The sequence below is a fragment of the Octopus bimaculoides genome, chromosome 7 (assembly GCF_046866305.1).
Source record: "Octopus bimaculoides isolate indiv1 chromosome 7, ASM4686630v1, whole genome shotgun sequence".
Lineage (NCBI taxonomy): Eukaryota > Metazoa > Mollusca > Cephalopoda > Octopoda > Octopodidae > Octopus > Octopus bimaculoides.
The window spans coordinates 82805868-82822215 of NC_142934.1; the positions used below are offsets into that span (position 1 = coordinate 82805868).

Consider the following 16348-nt stretch of genomic DNA (forward strand, 5'->3'; position numbering starts at 1 on the left):
GAGAATATGTTTGAAAAAACATTTCAAAAACCTTACAACTTTACCCAAATTATAATTTTATTTAATTGCCTGTAGTTATTAGTGCACTGGGTTATGTTACTGAATAGTTAAATAATAATCTTGACTGGGTGAGACTATGTAAAGATACAATCTAATACATATTCTGTAAGTTCAATCTATATGGAACACTTAAAATAGTTGAAGCTTTTCTAAAACTTACGTGCGTTTTATTGTTATTATTATCTTTATTCTAGTGAGGGAGCTGTGTCACTTCATTGGATGAGAGCATTTTGACTACAGACATATTACAATACCTGTAATCAAATAGAATTTGTCAACCTTTTTGGTGGACGGTCACCTTCAAGGTGACTTGGCTTCCTAGGCTGTCTTACTCTATCTGATGTGAGTGGTAAAAATACTTTGGCATCTGATTTTATATTTAGATTTTCTATATACCTGCCAGATTAGAAGCAAATATTTAAAGATATTAATTCATCAGTAACCATGTGGATGCCCCCTCATTAGATATGTGTGTATTTACATGTACATAGATGGCTTGAAGGTAGGAGTTTGTTTGCAGGACGTGCATGTCCATGTATGTAAATGTGTCCATCCATATGTGGTTCTGTAAGCATATCTTTACGTGTTTACATGTTTGTGTATGATTGTACAGAATGATATTAAATGCAATTATTATTTATTGGCTAATTTTGGAATATAATGTGAATATAATAACATTCTGTGTTTTATATAGCTTTGTTTATGGTTGCTGAATCACTGAAAGAATAGTTTTCGGGTTTCAAACTGATACAACAATGTCAAGGTACACTGTCATAATTTAGGTAAGATAATCTAAGATGTGAATAGTAAATATTATCTGTGTGCACAGTTTCATAAAACAAGGCAACATATTTCCACAGAAATATGCAAGCTTGTGTCTATACCTGTCCATAGCAAGCTTGTGTCTATACCTGTCCAATGTGTGTGTGTGTGTGAATGTAGTGCATAAATAGGGCTGATTTAAGTTTCACGTGACACAAAGCATTATTCAGTTAAAGAGAATTTGAGTGAAGGTTTCACTTGGAATCATTCTATACAACATATTGACTATTTTTAGTTTTGTGATTGTGGCCACTTATGTATTATAAATGCTAAAAGCTTCTTTCATTTTCTGTCTGTCACATCCACTCATAAGAAGACACTTGCCTGTAGAGTGGGACTGAACTTCGAACCACAGGAATTTTGGATTCAGTCCCACTGTGTGCCATCTTAGGCAGTAGTTGGGAACACTTACCCACACAGCCACTCGTGTGTGTGTGTGTGTGTGTCTGTGTGTGTTTGTGTGTGTGTGTTTGTGTTTGTGTGTGTGTGTGTGTGTGTGTGTGTGTGTGTGTGGGTGTGTGTAGATAGTTAGATAAATAGATATATAAATAAAGAGATATATAGAAAATTTATTGCTACATCTTTCTTATGATTTCAGGTTGGAGTTTGGGAATTTGCACAGTATAATCTTCAGTGAATTTATGCAGTAGCTGAGGATTATATATATATATATTGATTCCCAAGTTGTATTTGTTTGCCAAGTGATTTCATTTGGGATAATTTTCGAGAATAGTCATACTATGTATGTAAAGTGTATGTAAAACTTACGTACACTGTTACATTCATGTTTGATGCCATAATTTCAAAATAATTATTTCAAATTTTGTTAAAAGATCAACAGTTTTAGGAGGAGGGATTTAGTTGATTACACTGACTTCAGTACTTAACTAGTACTTCATTTTATAAACCTCAAACGGATGAAAGGCAAAGTTAACCCCAGTATGGTTTGATCTCAGAACATAAAGAACTAGAAAAAAAATTCCACAAAAACAGCTCATTCTTTCAGTTTACCTGTTCTTTCAAAATAATAATAAAATATTCTATATCACCATATTTGGGCAATTATCTTCTACCGTGGCCTCTTGTGGGTGGAATTGGGTTCATGAAAATTATGCAGTGCTTAAATGCTATCACCATTTTTTTAGATATCTATCTTCGATGCTGGCATGGATTGGATGGTTTGACAGGATCTGAGGGGTTAGAGGATTGCATCATGCCTCGATGTCTACTTTGGAATGGCTTCTATAGCTGCATGCCCTTCTTAAGGCCAACCACTTTACAGAGTTTGTTGAGTGCTCTTTTTGTTATATAAGCATTGTAGATGTCACTACTTAGCTCATGTGACTAAAATCCCCATCAACTGAGTGGTGCTGCTGTGGAGAGGGAGATAGCTTTATGTCAGATGATGAAAGGTTAGAGTCTGAAAGAAGAAGATGGAACAGGATTTTTTTGCTGTAGAGGAGAGACATGGCTTCTCACATTACACAAGAATCAGTGAGAGTAATCAGTGTGAAGCTGGGAAGCGAAATAAAGATAGTGGTGACAAGGTATGTGAGGGTGGGCCCTGGAGCAGAAGAAAAGGAAGGAAGACTGCATGGAGGTAGTTAGAATGTATAGAGAGAGTGAGGGATAGTTAGTGATGGAATAGGGTTGAAAATCTACTGAATGGTGAAGGGTCAAGAAGACGGGGCATGTTGGTGATAAGTATGAGTTGTTTGGAAGGCAGGAGAGAATAGATGATGACTAGGAATTGGAAAATGTGAAGTAGTGAATGTAGTGAATGGTGGAGGAGAAATGAAGGGCACATCTGAGCTGGAAGGAGAAGGTTGGGGGATTAGGTGATTATTAGAAGTACAGGAAAGTGAAGAGTAACAGGATAGAGGAAAGATATAAGGTGTAAATAGGTAGGTTGCAAGAGTGTGAGTGGAGACAAAAACTTAGTGCATGGGGAGAGTGAGAGATGTATAGTTATATGAGCAAATGAACAGGAAGGGTTCAGTGGAAAGAGAGGAGATCTACTTTGGAAGATTAGAAAGTAGGGTGATCAATGTAAAATGTGAGTGAAGAGGGACAATGAATGAGGGAAGTCAAGTAAAGGGGTTCCAGATTGTTAGAAAGATAACTGGTATCAGAAAAGGTGATTAAATATGTGCTTCTACTCTCGTTGAGTAACAGCTGCAGAATATTGCAGTTAGTCAAGTGATGGAGAGATCAGTGATTGAGAGTGAGGATTGGGAGGGAAGCTTCAATAAAGAAAATAGGTTAGGGCCCCACCACGTATACAAACATTATGCTTCCTAAATCTCAGTTTCTCTAAGATTGGCAGGTTTTCTTGAGCTTTGCTTATGGCCGATCATCCTGGTCCTTTGTCATCTCCTTCATAAGACTCAAACTCCTGAGATCAGTCTTCATTACTTCACCCAATGTCTTCTTGGGTCCTCTTCCATAAGTTTCATACACTTAAGCTATTGGTACTTCTTTGTATAGCTGTCCTCATCCATATGCTTCACATAATCTTACCATTGCAATCGGTTCCCTTCCACACTGCATAAGATATCTGTATATATATATATGTGTGTGTGTGTGTATATATATATCATCATCATCATCCTCATCATTGTTTAACGTCTGCCTTTCATGCTAACATGGGTGGGACAGATGTACAAGTGTACACATACACGTGTGTGTGCCCATGTTTGTGTTCCTGTTCACCTGTAATTTTGTAGTCTGATAAACAGAAATCAATAGAGTAAGTAGCAGATTGAAATAAGTACTAGGGTTGATATGATCAACTAAATCCTTGAAAGCTGAATTACTGAAACCAGTAAAATTATGAAAGAATTGTTAAATATCAAAGTCTTTTCATATGCATCTCTGACATGGTCACTGATACCCTACTTCATTGTATTTGGTGTATTGGTCAGTTCTTATTCGAAGTTTTGCATTTAATTTCCTTTTCTCTGTCTCTGTTTCCCTTACATTCTTTATTCCTTTGTTTATGTCTTGTTTGACCAAAGTGCAGGGTATCATTTCTTTCATTCTCACTTTAGATTTTCACTCTATCATGCTCTCTCAGTCTACTACATTATCTTTTATTTCGCTGTTGCAATGTCTATGGAGCTAGTTGTAGCTTATGACCTTATATGGTAACTGGTGTGGTCATAGTAGTATAGGTAAGTCTTCTATCATATCAAAATCATTATCTTGACTAATACAATGGTACAAAGAAATTGGTGTTCAGCGCAAAGATATAGTAAAAATATTTTGTCTGATAGCACTTCATAAAGAACTAAAACACTTCCCATAAGAATATATATTATTGGCATTATTCAAGAAAAGTTTTTCAATTTTCATAGATAAAACCGTACTTACTAACTACATTTACTGGCCCTTTGAGTCATGCATTATTTCTCCTCCTCTCACTCTCTTCTTCTTCCCTCTCTATTTCCAATGTTACTGCAACGGTCTTTGCCTCCCTAAACTTGCTGAACTATATCACATCATCTAAAGCTCACTTGATGGACTTCTCTCATCATTCACTTGTCTCAACCAGATACCTTGTTAAAACATTTTCTTATTGTCTCCCCAGAACTGCTTTCTGGTGAAATCTCTTCTCGCTGTTTTCTTTCATTCAGTTACCTAAAAGAATTCAAATTATGTACAAACAGTGCTAAACTTAATCAATTATTCCAAACATACTGAACAGAATTTCTGAAATTATAGAAGACATATTTCTTTCTCGAGTTGAGAAACAGTACTTGTATGATATATTAGTCTTGGTTTAGTAATGTAAGTATACTACCAGTGATCTTTCTGAATGAATTCTGTTAGTCATAAGGCCACTAATTTGGAGTGAAGGGTATATTCAATTATATCGATCCAATGTTTTGTCATTCCATAAGGATGAATAGTAAAGTTGAGCAAGATAAGATTTAAACTCAGAATATGTGCCAGTTGCTTTTCCAATTTTGCCAACTGATTACCCATAACACTGACCAACAAAATTTTTGTTGCATTCATACCTACAATTGGTATTATCTAATTTGAGTTCAAATATGAAGTTGGTTTTTCTCTATAAGCTTTAGACTTTGCAATTGAGGTTTTCCTATATTTTCCAAATTTCAAATATTTCCCATGATATGATGTAATCTTTATGATACTTTTCGAGTTATACTAGCTTCAAACTAAGTGGAAAAGAGCAAATATCTATGCATTATTCATATATATGAGTTAACATACCACCATAAGAATTAGGCTATAAAAGTAATATTTCTTATTCTGATGTTGAGTAAAATAAATGATATCTTGTGCCAGTTATTTTGCCATCTGTTTTTCAGCTGAAAATATATATTATATACAAATGATAGGTGTATATAATTTAGAAACTGATTAGTCTGGAAATTAAAATACAAATAGATTTTATTCAGGCGAGAATTTGCACTTGAAACTCTTGTGTTTGTAGACTTTCTCTGGGAAATCTCATTTTATGCTCTAGCAGTAGTCTGCCATCATGTTTTTTTCCATAACCCTTGATAATTATTTTCCATGGTCCTGAGGTCTTGGTTGAAGCTCTGTCCTTGTTCATCGCTTACATCTCCAAGGTTTACAGAGAATTGGTCGAGGTGACTATGGAGGAGATGGAGTTTGATGCTCATGTCACATTGTATTCTTCAAACAAATGCACTGCGTGACCAACTGGGACAACTCCACCAACCTTACCATTGTGTAGGAGAACACAATTTAAGCTGCACTTAGAACTATCTAGAAATAGTTGCCAGTCAGTTGAACTTTATGAGAAGATATCTAAATCATGGAGAAGACTAAGATTATCTTGGCAGTAAACAAAGTGTTTTTCTTCTGAAAAAAATGATACAAAAATCTGGTCTCGTTTTTGAAAATAAGAAACTTGTGCATTTTGGTCAAGTAGATGTTTTTTTTGTTTTGCAGCCTGAAAACTAGAACTTCCTGAAGAATTCCAAATCATGCACTAAATCATTCTGTTCTGTTTGACTAAACTGTTGAGCAGTTGATTTGTTTGGTACCAAAAGAGGGTCCTGGAATTCTGAAATAATTTCTTGATCTTCGTTTTCATCCTCATACTCTTGTTTTCTAGCTTTAACTTCAGGAAAGGTAAACCCAAGGAAAGCAGGAATTAGGAGTGTCTCAGAGTGCATAACAGGTCTAATTGCTGAAAGAATATTGGGATAAGATATTTTATGCATATTTTTCTTATGCCTATTTTTCTTGCCAATGCCTTTTGTGTTGACAATACAAAAATAACAGTGTCCACAGACATAGCAGAAGCCATCAGGTTTATTCACACATCTATGTCTACTTGAAAAAGTCATGATCAGATCTGAAAAAACACAATTATCAATTCTTTATAAGTAGGATATATGATATATGTCAAATTTAACTATAAATGAAGTTTATCTTCAAACTGCAAGAAAACTAGAGCTTGAAGAGCAAAACCAATTACAGATTTGAAATTAGCCCCAAAAAGACAGAATCAATAAAAAAAATCTCATGCAATAGAAAATTACTGAAACAATGTTGTCCAGTGTAATTATTCATTTAAATTATATTGGTTCAAAGCCATAAATTTGAGGTAGGAGTATAGTTGATTAGATTGACCTCAGTATGTATTTGCATGGGCAAACTGTAAAGCTTGTACCATTGAGATTTGATTTGAACTCAGAATGTGAAATGATGTAACTAAATACCACAAATCACTTTTCTGTTCCCCTACCAATCCTGCTTATCTACTGCTCATGATTATTAAAAGCATGCAATAGAGACTTATATTAGATACATTTATGGATTTTTGCTTTGCGATGTGTAAATGTTTAAACATCTCTGCTATAAAAGTAATGCAGTAATTCATAGAATGGCATCTATATGCATGGAAAAATTACACATAATTAAATACTAATATACATATAGACAAATTAATAGATGACAGTACTCCTCCTGGAAATATAAAAATTCTTCAATGCAGTTTTATAAAAAGGAAAATATCACTAAATATATTCTAAAGCAAATGCAATTCTTAGCATTTTTTAGTTATAATTAATTGCTTTTATTTTCATTTTCGCAGATATCAATTGGAAATTTAATTTTATGGTTTTGGTATTTACTTTCCTTTTATAGAATTTTAGCTGTTTTATATACTTTGTTTTGATTTTGTATATATTTAATATAATTCAACTTAATTATTTTGTCCTGAGTGAAATTGTATTTAACATTCAACTTCCAATTTGGAAGAAGGTCAACTATGCTAATTTATAGAAATGTTTATAGATATTCTGTTCTTGCAACCACATACAGCCAACTTATTTAAGGCACACTAGCTGAGGAGTAAATTTTTCTTGAAATTCTTTTATGAAATGTATTATTTAAAAACCATTTAATTGTATCCATAACTCTGAAGACTTTTATTTGAATCTATTTGCACATAACCTCATATATCAGAGATAAAAAAAGGAAACAAATTTACATCACTTATTTTGATTTTGCCTTTCAAACATATTTTCTTCAATGCAATTTTCCTTTTAGTCTTTTGCCTTATTTATGGAAGGTAAAGTTCTAAACATAACTTTATAAATATTCATGTTTTTTATGTCTTATTTAATTCATTCTGTAAGTTAGGTATTCTTGAACAAACAATATATCTTAATTAGGAATGTTACAAATTTGGTGGTAAGCTTCAGTTTGAAACAACAAAGAAAAAACTTGGTCAAATTCTGTCTTACAAAAATATCAGTTATTTCTGAGTTAGCTCTAAATTGATGCATTTTCATTAATATTGGTCCATAGGATATGAAAACACTAATTTAAAGTACTCCATTTTCATTTATGGAGTTTCGATCTCCAAGGAATTTTATTTGATAAAAATCTTCAGTTTTAAATTCTTTTTTTTTTAAATAATTCTTGTCATATTTATATTATGAAAATATTTTTTTTTGGCGGGGGGGGGGTAATGTAATGTACGTTTTCCATGCTGATGTACATTGAAAGGAGGCAACTCATATTGAACTCTTTTTATATGCTCTATACTGATAGCTTTCTTTGCTGCCTCTTGTAACAATATTATAGCTAGGCAGAACTTTTGCTGTATAGTAAATCAAGATAAAGATTGTGAATTTTCTTCAAATTATTTGGCAATAATTGCAATTAGGTTGAAAGTTAGGACTCACAGAATATATGTCTGGTGTGGAGCATATATCTGGTTATTTTTTCATGGTATATTGTTTTACAATTTATTGTAGGTTATACAGTTATTTATAGCATTGGTTATTGTGGATTATCTGAAAATATCTATAATGAGACTGAATATCATGTTACTTTCAATGTGGTTTTAAACCAACAAACAAAACACCAACCATTTCATAAGTAATCTTAAAACTCTTGCTTTAATCTCAATTGTAATTGTAAACGGTGATAAAGCTAGAGTTAAAAAAATATATTAGCTTATTTAATATTTGTAAAATGTCTTCAGTAGCATGTTTTGTTCTTTTCTGGTATGTTCAGATGAATTTCCACAGTTCCCAAATAACAAAATATAGAGTAAATGATTTCATAATTTGGTACAGTCAAACACAAACATGCTTGTACAATTACTGATGCATACATAAACATAACTGTATAAAACTATACATACAAGACATATGCATATTATATTTACATAGGCACACCTGTGGAAATATATGTGTGTGTATGAGAAATTGCTTTTCTTTTAAACATATTATAATCACAATTGTCATTTCCTTTAAAAGACTTCATATTTTTTTTTCTGTATTTCATAAAGAATAAGAAATTTCTAAGATTGATCGATGATTGAGAGTCAGTAGTATCTTCTGAATAAAACAGTTTTAGTTTTGGTTGCTATTGCTGTTTTGTTGTAAGAGAGAATCACTGAAACAATGTTTTTCATTCTTTATCATTGGACTTAAGTTTCATTTTGCTGACACCAGGATTTTATCAGTAAGTTTGCTGCCATAGAGTAGTAAATGTGCATTGAGATTTGCATTGTATGTTAACTAAGTGCATTAAATAAGACTGTGATTGTTGTAGTGAAAATATTGTAGCTTGAGGAAGAAATAGGTGGAAGAAGTTAATTGAGCAATTAACTCTGCTGGCAATGAAATATTTTACGCACTGTAAGATAATTGTACTGTCAACTAATTTTTTTTTTTTTATAGTTTTCTGTCGTGTAATTTAATGTGCTGCAAAGGCTCCTTGTTGTAGATGCATTGTCGGGTCACAAGAATGTGAGGCATTTGTATGACCAATATCACTACTTGTCAATAGAAATTTAGAAGTTTTTTTTACATACAGATTTGCATGTAGTTAGCAGAGCACATTATAACTAAGGAATTTCATTAACCTGCAGGAATGAGTTTGGATCATCCCATGGGAAAAATCTGCATTATACTGGCATTCACATTCAAGAAGAGGAGAAATCTTTCAATCACAGGATACTTGTATATAATATAAATTATGTATGCATGACTCATGAGAATAGTGTGTGAAAATATGTAGCAAACAATGTTATCCTACTTTTTATTTTATAAATTATTGTAGAGATTTGATAACATAGAAAATCAAATTATTACTTACATAAATACTTTTTAATTTCCTACAGAGAATTTAATTATCCGTGTTACTAAAACAATAGGCAGTTTCCTGCATTTCTGATGTACAGATCAAAAAGCTTTTCTGAGATGAGAAAAATAAAAATAGCATATAACAATTCTCAAGTCAATTTTCTTCAGAGAAGAAATTTACACTTAAAATTGTACTTTTCTAGCTTTAGCAGAGATAGTATTTCTATTAAATCATTATAATTGAAAGTGCTTGCAAATGGTATGCAACAGATAAAATAGCTAATCCTGTTAGCTACTGTAGATTTATTATTGATCTTTAGTAGATCTTAATTAATTTCACTTTGAAAAAATTATGCCAATGTTTGCAACTATGGTAGGATTTGTTAGGAATATTTGTAGAGCAGCTTCAATTATAATTTTTATGACTTTATTGCAAATGGTACGTTTAGACTTGAACCTATTTATAGCACAATATTTCACAATAAAGTAATGTATACATTGTCCTCCTTTGAGAAATTGGAGTATTGTGTGCTTTAAGAATATCTCCGGCAGTTGGATAGGCAAAATGCCAGCATAATAATAACACCAACTTTTTTAAACTCATCCCTGTGCGTTAGTATACCTCCTGATTTATTCTATATTGACTACAAGTATGAATTTCACCTTTATACAATATCTACTTACTGACTTCAAGTCGGGTCATGAATCTCATCACAGGCTGAAGAGAACTCCTACTGCTACCATGTAAACCAGTACTACCTGTTCCATGGTCAAGTGATTAGTGACTATACCAGTTCCCCACATGAGTAGCTTGATACTCTTGTGAGGAGGGTACCTGGACAAAAAGTAGGACTAAAAACAAAACCTGTCAAAGGCCATCCTAATGAGGAAGGCAATGGTAAACTATTTCAATACCTTTGCTAAGAAAATACTATGAGGAAGTCAGAATGAAGTAATGCTATGGCTGCATCTGATGGGAGAACTCACACTTAATCAGGAAGACTTTCATTGTAGTGTTATCAACACTCTGGAGAAAGCGTATGATACAATGACAATGACGACTTGCTGTCTGGTTGATAAGTAACTGAAAGTTAACTATTTTTATGGTCAAAAACAATACATTACCAGTGGCAAGATACCATTGCTTCTCTAGTTAACTTGCTGACAGTTCAATGATTTGACAGTAATAGTTATTTAGGAGCAGTGTATAAAATCTCGTCCTGAAGAATTAGTGAAGCTTATGCAGTATCCTGATATTCAGTAGGAATTTATCTTTCAAAATGTTTTTCCATTTCACATCGTAATCTAAATTCTTGAGATATTTAATAGCCAATTCCTTAGCACATTTTCTGAAATTTGTTATATTTTCCCACAAATTGAATAGAAAAATATTACCATCTACCAAAATTGAACATGCATTTTCAGAGGTATATTCAACATTGCTTTAATATTGTCCAGGTCTTTGCAAATTTTAAAAGCAAAGTTATCATGGATTCTGTTAAAAACATACTATGAATTTCAGTAGAATTATTGAATTAACAATATCACGAATAGATATTGAAAGCTTAATTTCTGATTTATATTCTGCACTCTTTAACATGTTCTACTCTATTAAAACTGAAATAATTTTGATCTTATTTCACGATTTGTTTTCTCTTGAGATTCAATACAACTAAGTAATTTTAGTCACTTTTTGTATTTTTTCATTATTTAATTTTATATATTTTATTACTTTACTTCTTTATTCTAAGAAATTGAGCTAGTGTACTTTACCTTAATGGTAATCTTTAGACCGGTGATAGGTATCTTGTTGTTGATAGGCAATTTTGATTGCCAGTGATAGGCAATTTTGAACAGCATGACTAATGAAAAATTACTTTGAACTGTTTTAATAGTGTGGGCCACCTAATGATGAGTCATGTCTCATGCCACCCTCTTCTTGGAAAATGGTTCAGAAAGTTAAATCAGTTTTGTTGCATAAAATTTTCAATGCAGTGCTTTACTCTTTGATTATATTTACCAATAAAATTGCATTTAGACCCAGAATCTGTAGGCAAGTGAAGTTATGTTTTTTGGTTTCACACAAAATATTTTGAATTTCGATTTTAAGAAATGTGTTCCTTGTCATATTGTAGCCATCATTTTTCTACTGGAAATGTCATTATTTTTCATATTCTAATTTTCTTTTGATGTCTCTTATATATAAAAGCTACTTACAAACCTTTTACGAGTTTTACAATATCTGAATGTAGATGTTTCAAAAAAGTTTTGTACATAATTGTAGTAATGCTGCGAGACAATTTTCAATTAACAAAATTGACTCAGTTTATTATCATCATTGGAATTACTATATTGGTCTCTAATATAGGTACATGGGAAAGAAAACTGTTGATTATATGGATTCTCAGTACTTGATTGAATTTTTTTTTATTTCCCTTAGAAGGGGGAAATGCAAAATCGATCTCAAAGGAAACTGAACTCAGAACATAAAGGAACTTAACTAAATACCACAAGGTATCTTATGAGTCTGTTAGTCTACCTTCATCTAAAGGAACTATATTACGGATTTTAAATTCTGGCACAAGGCCAGCAATTTTGGGGGAGGGGATAATCGATTACATCAACCCCAGTGATCAGCTGGTATTTCTTTTATTGACCCTGAAAGGATGAAAGACACAGGAGACCTTCAACAGACATAAGGGTGGACAAAATGTCACTAAGCATTTTTCCTGCAGTGCTGATGATTGTGTCAATTTGCTGCTTTTAAAAGAACAATAATATTGGTTTCAAATCTTGGTACAAGGCCAGCGATTTTGGGGGAGAGGGGGTAAGTTCATTACATCAACCCCAGTAGTCATTATTTTATCAACTCTAAATGGATGACAGGTAAAGTCAACCTCATCAGAATTTGAACTGAGAATGTATAGACAGACGAAATGCCACTGAGCATTTTGCCCGGCATGCTAACAATTCTGCCAGCTTGCTGTCCTATTAAAGAACTATAATATTGAAATCAGAAAGACAGCTTCATATGTCTTTAATCCTCAATGTAATACTTCTTTAACTGTAAGTTTAATCCTTTTGATACCAACCCACCTGAAACCACCTCTGGCTCTGTAAGTACAAATGTCTTATTTTCAAGAGTTCTGAATTAAAATCTTCTGCTAAACCTTAGTCACAATTTATGTTCCTAACACTAGCTTCATGATAACTAAATTATGTTACTAAATTCTTTGTTATATTTAAAATTAATTGAAAGAAACAGAGCATCTCAACAGAAATATGGTAAAAAAAAAGGGTTAAATTGCAACAGAAATGAGGTACCATGCATGCAATGCATACAGTCCTGAAAAAAAAAACATTTTATTTAAATATCAATGAAAATATGAACAAAACTATAAGTATCAGTATATAGTTGAAATCAACATATAGGAAAGGTGTAGAAGCTTTCCCATGTGAATTCTTCAAATTTTGTAGAAGTAAGCTACTTAGAATAAGGATGGGAATTATTAAATATGTAAAGTTATCTAAAAGAATCAAAGTATAGTTTTATATGAACCGTATCTTTTAGTGTGAAGGTGTGTGACTCAGTGGTTAGGGTAATTGGCTCATGATTGTAAGGTAATGGGTTCAACTCCCGGTGACACATTGTGACTTTGAACAAAACACTTTATTTCACATTGCTCCAGTCCACTCAACTGGCAAAAATGAGTTGTACCTGTAATTCAAAGAACCAGCCTTGTCACATTCTGTGTCACGGTGAATCTCCCTGAGAACTGCATTAAGGGAATGTTTGTCTGTGGAGTGCTCAGCTACTTGCACATTAATTTCATGAGCAGGCTGTTCCTTTGATTGAATCAAGTGGAACTCTCATCATCATAACTGATGAAGTACCATTATTATTATGCTTTTGTATAATATTCATTTGATCCAATTCTTGATAATAAATGCAAGTAGCAATTGAATATGTATGCAAATGTATAGTAATGTTAGAAAGTGTATTATGTCAAGTTTATATCTTTAAAATGGCAAATGCTTTTTAGGGTATCAATCTGATTTTGGTTGCTATGTTTCTTGTTCTCCTTCACATGTACCCAGCAGTTATAACACTCTGGTAAAATTTCCATTTCCTTTCATCAGTTACTTAAAACATTTGAGATAAAATTCAAAATTCATGAAACTGAAGGACTATGAAAATATTTGCATTTTCTTTCAGATTGTCAACTAACAATTCAGGTGGCATCCAATTTCCATTTTAAATAGTTGTTGTAAATATTGAAGTGTAATAGAAAAAGATAAATTCAGTTTCTGGAATTTTGTTTCTGGTCAATTTGTTGGCAGCACTGAACAATACTATTTGGTTGCAGTTAACTTATTATTAAACTCACCAAAGACGTAAGTGTCTGTGCAATGTAGTCACTATTCATAAAAGTTTTTAAATGTCTTCATCACGTTCTTATAAAGAGACCTTTGTACAAATATCTTGAATAATTCATATAGCTTCAAAATCACTCTGCCTATGTGTGCTTTTTGGTATTTATAAACCATTTATATATATATATATATATATATATATGTGTGTGTGTGTGTGTGTGTGTGTGTGTGTATACAGTACACACACACACACACACTCACACACACAGATATATTCTAAAATGCAATTTAGGATTTCAAATGCCATCATTTCAAAGTAAAAGGAATATGATAGATTTTTGATTCTGTACAACTTATATGAAATACAAGGACATTGCTACAACTTTGGCCTCAATTTCAGGAGCCTCGTAAATTTGTGCTGGCTTACTTCATAAAATGGAGGCACATCAATGATGTGTTGATGGTCAGTCGCTGATCATTGTTGCACAGTAATGAATTTACTGTTTTACTGGACATGCATCACTTAAATCTCATATATTTCAGTATTTTCAAATATAAGTGGAACTCATGAATGACACCAGGGATTGCAAAATCTTCAATAAAGCAAACATCCTGCTGCAGGATATAAATGCATCTGTAAATAATGATTGTTGCCTATGAGCAGTGTGATATTGTTTTGCAAAACAGAAGTGGACATTTGGAATATCCTTTCAAGTTCTTAGACAGTCAAGATGGTTGCCATTTTCAATTACAGCAAGTGTCTTCTACTATAGTCTCAGGTTGACCAAAACCTTGTGAGAGGATTTGGTAGATGGAAACTGAAAGAAGCCTGTTGTATATATACATGTGCGTGTGTGTGTATATATATTTGTGTCTGTGTTTGTCGCCCCACCATCGCTTGACATTCGACATTGGTGTGTTTACATCCCCATAACTTAGCAGTTCAGCAAAAATGACTGATAAAATAAGTACTAGGCTTACAAAGAATAAATCCTGGGGTCGATTTGTTTGACTAAAGGTGGTGCTACAGCATGGCTGCAGTCAAAGGACTGAAACAAATAAAAGAATATATGCATGTGTGTGTGTGGGGGGGGGATACACAGATATGACAGAAGTAAATAGACATCCTATAAAAGACTGTTGTATGCTTATTTTAACTTGAAATGGTTTATATTTTTTTATTAGTTGACATATTTCTGTTTCAGGTTCTATATATGACTGTTTAATCATGCCACACACAAAAGATGGCTTGGACCTGTTCAAATTCCAAAGATACTGTATTGTGAGTCCGTCTGAAGGTGGACCTAGTCAGAGTAAAATCACAGGAAACCTTGGGATCCCACTTTCTACAGTTAACAGAATGATCGTGCAATTCACCAGGGAGGACCAGGAGTCCACATTACCTTGCCCAAGTCAACCAGGACTCTTTGCTTTGTTAATTGAAGTGTAGAAGATAATCCTTGTTGCATAGCAGAACAAGTTGATGTCAATTCCAGAACAGCTGTCAGGTATCTCCACAAACTTGGCTGCTATGGTAGAGCAGCAAGAAGGAAGCCACTTCTTCAGCCAGCCAATATTAAGTGGAGAAAAGATTGGGCCAGTGAAATGGTGAGGAGGCCACAAACAATGGGACACTATCATATTCTCTGAGAAGTCCAAATTTGCCGTATTTTTGGCAGTGATAGAGTGTAGGTCTGGAGACTCTGTGATCAAGAATTCGATGTGGAAAGATTGCAGCCAACAGTGAAACATGGCAGCTATTCTGTGATGGTCTGGGGAGCAATTTGGAGCAATAGTCAGAGCTAGAGGAGTGTGAGGGAAACATAAGTTCAGATAAATATGTGTCCATATTGTAGAAAGGATTCCTTCCAATCTTCTCCAGTGGTGAAATGATTAAAGGAGACTCTTTATCTATGGAAGATGGGGCTCCTTGTCACATGGCTAAAATGACCCAAGGCTGGTTGGAAGAGAATGGCAATAAAAAGCTTCCAGTCACCAGATATGAACCCTATTGGATACCTCTGGGTCATAATGAACAGAACACTTCATAAAAAGAAAACAAAGCATACTCAAAGCCAGATCTTTCGAGGTTACTGCATGAAACTTGGGAAGAAATTCTGCAAGAGAATATTCGTCATCTGATCTGTAACATGTCTAATAGGATCCTTGCATTGTAAAATGTAAAGGGCATGTCTACTAAATATTAGATATTCATATTATAATAATTAATAAATAATTTGAATGTATAATTTCAGATTTGAATCAATTTTAACAAGTATAAGGTTGTCTATTTACTTCTGTCATACCTCTGTGTGTGTGTGTGTGTGTGTGTGTGTGTGTGTGTGTGTGTGTGTATATAAAGATATATATATATATATATATACATATATATATATATATATATATATATATATATATACATACATATATATATATGTGTGTGTGTGTGTGTGTGTGTGTGTTCAATTTCAAAGAGGTTGTATTGT

General features: G+C 33.1%; 1 protein-coding gene across 1 annotated transcript in view; it reads left to right on the forward strand.

Annotated features, from left to right (window-relative positions):
• The window catches only part of LOC106872053 (meiotic recombination protein SPO11), a 660224-nt gene that overhangs the window by 158329 nt on the left and 485547 nt on the right, over window positions 1-16348 (forward strand). The window lies entirely within an intron of this gene.